This window comes from Rhineura floridana, chromosome 7 (genome assembly GCF_030035675.1).
Source record: "Rhineura floridana isolate rRhiFlo1 chromosome 7, rRhiFlo1.hap2, whole genome shotgun sequence".
In the NCBI taxonomy this organism is placed as follows: Eukaryota; Metazoa; Chordata; class Lepidosauria; order Squamata; family Rhineuridae; genus Rhineura; species Rhineura floridana.
Genome location: NC_084486.1, coordinates 87,254,313 through 87,257,423, shown reverse-complemented (window position 1 = coordinate 87,257,423; position 3,111 = coordinate 87,254,313).

Genomic DNA, 3,111 nt, shown 5'->3' with positions numbered 1-3,111 from the left:
GGGAAAAGACAACATCCGCTATCATGGGTATACACACACACGGAAAACATTTTACTGGAATCCCACTTTTTACTTTAATATTCCTGAATTCTCAATATAGACACTAGATGGCATCGCATATTTCAAGAGTGCATTCACAAAGATTATGCTGGATAGCCATAGTGATTATCACAAGCAGGAGCTTACCCAAAGCAAGCCTGCATACCAGTTGTTGGCAACTTTGCAATCAACCTATCAGATACTATTTGTAGTCATCAAGTGAAAAGTTTACTTATGCTGAAAGAACTGCTTAGAGCTGTTGAAGAATTTTGTTCGTATCTGTTTTCTCATACGGCAAACTGTGTGTAGCTCTAGATAAAACAAAGTCCATAGATTTCCATTTACATTCTATGCCTCAGTATAAAAACATTCCTAAGAGGATTACAGTTGATGCCGTAGATTCTATCTTCCAGCCTCTCAGCACCATTTCAAGAAAGTAGGCAACCTTATGGATACAACAGAAGGTAAGTAGCCCCTCACCTGCAGAGAATATGGTCAAGCACAACTCCCTGAGGGGAAACTGGAGGAGGCTGAGGCATGGACAACCACCTGAGAATCTACAAAGGATAGGCTAAAGCAGCACAGATAAGAGCCACGCCATTCTTGCCAGCATCTTCTAAAACACATCTTATTCTACACACAGAGCAATTGCTACTAAAAATCTCCTAGCTCTTGTTGCTTGAGTGATGCATAGCACTACGCTTCAGAGAAAGGGTCAAGGGATGGGTTGTGCTTGACATTATTCTGTTCCGGCTTGAGCAATTGTGTTATTCTTTAAATTTATGCACAGTGCCATCAAGTGGTGAATGAGGCCACTGCCACCTGCTCCAATTTGCCAAAACAGAACTATCTCCCACAGAGACAGCTCCTCTGACAAGCTACTTGTTATGTGCCTTCAAGTCGATTACGACTTATGGCGACCCTATGAATCAGTGACCTACAAGAGCATCTGTCATGAACCACCCTGTTCAGATCTTGTAAGTTCAGGTCTGCGGGTTCCTTTATGGAATCAATCCATCTCTTGTTTGGCCTTCCTCTTTTCTACTCCCTTCTGTTTTTCCCAGCATTATTGTCTCTTCTAGTGAATCAGGTCTTCTCATTATGTGTCCAAAGTATGATAACTTCAGTTTCATCATTTTAGCTTCTAGTGACAGTTCTGGATGTATTCAATTGGAAAAGACATTGCCTCAGCTTGGCTTACTGCGAAGTGGCTATGGCAGAACACACCGTGGCAGTAGATTGTGGCTCACCATGCTGCCCTTGTACTTCTGCCCTGCTTTTATCCTATTCCAAATCCTCATGACAATTCTCTCCTCAAGGTGTTAATTCCTGCAGAATACACATTTTTGTTAATGTCTGATTAAGCTGATTTGTAGAAGATTTCAGTGCAGAACTCACAGGCCCTTAAAGTATGTATCATACTAGTCTATTACCTGGTGTCAGTGTACAGCCACATGGGGTCCCAAACCAAGATCCAGTTCTGAGGGATGGAATATGGCTAAAGTGCAAGCAGCATACCTTGTAGCAAGGACTACACATATGCTGCAGTTCAGCAGAAAACCTGCAGAATGTTATATTGAGTACAGAATCTAGTTTTCATACAGCATCAGCTGCCTTAAAAAAAAAAAAGCACACTTCCAGTCCTTGTGGCTGCAAAGTTTTGTTTGAAATTTCAGCAGGCAAAGCCTGCTGAGATAGGAACACAGGAAGAAACATTGGAAGCTGCCTTATACAGTAGGGCCCCACTCATACAGCAGGTTAGGTTCCAGACCCCCGCCAAAAAGTGAAAACTGCTGAAAAGCAGATCAGCTGTAGCGCGGGGGTCTGGAACCTAACCCGCTGATCGCTCTGGAGGAGAAGACCAGCTGTAGAGCACTACAGCTGATCTTCCCCACCTCCGGCGCGATCAGCTGGAGTGCAGGAGTCTGATCGCCCCGAGATCAGCTGTAGCACACTACAGCTGATCTTCCCCTCCTCCAGCGCAATCAGCTCCAGCGCGGGAGTCTGATTGCATCAGGAGATCAGCTGTAGTGCGCTACAGCTGATCTTTCCCTCCTCCGGTGAGATCAGCTGGAGTGCGGGGAGCTCCAGCCCCCCTCCAGCTGATCGCCCCACTGGTGCCGTATTAGCGGAACGCAAAAAAACGAGGCACCGAGAAGTGGGGCCCTACTGTACTGAGTCAGACTGTTGGTCCCTTTAGCTTACTATTGTCTACACTGACTGGCAGCAGCTCTCCCAGCCCTACCTGGAAATGCCGGGGACTGAACCTGGGACTTTCTACATGCAAAGCAGATTCGTTACCACTGAGCTATGGCCCTTCCCCACAAATATCAGAGATCCTAAATATCAGAGGTGTTGCTGAACAAGATTCCCAGTAATCAGGGTTTCGGCGTCCTTTGTAATTACTTGCTCCTGCCCACAGCAAGCAAAACTGGAATAAGCTTGGTACAAAAATTATAACTAGTAGTTGTAGTACTAAGTGTACACAGTTCAGTTTATAACCACACACATTTTCCCCTTGTGAACATGCTCCTCTAAGAAAAGGAAGAACATGTCTGCCGGGTTTGTCAAAGAAACACATGGGAAGGAAATATACCGCAGGCAGAACAAACAGAGAAGGGGTGCAGCAACACGGAAGAGGTTCTGGGTGAGCAAGAGAACAAAACAGCCCCCCAAACCTGATGCAAGCTCAAACACATTAACTGCAGGGAGTTTCTGGCCATTCAGAACTGGGCTGAAGCTACATTCTTTATAGCCCTGGTGAATGTAGACTGGGAGCACCTAGGCAGCCAGCAACTGCTGCAATCTCCCTTCATATAGCCCATCTAGAGCACTGGAGAAAAAGGGGAAATAAGAGCACTGTAATCACCACAATTCTTTAGACTGAAACACATCCTAACTGCGTGGCACCCAAGATGGCCCCTAGGGACCTCTCTATCAGATGAGCTTGTTTTCACACCTGCCTGAAGTTCCTTGAGAGACAGTTACTCGAGGTCTTGTACCTTGTGTCCTCCAACCATGCAGTGACAGACACAAACAGACAGACAAATAAACAGTAGGAGACTTGGCAGG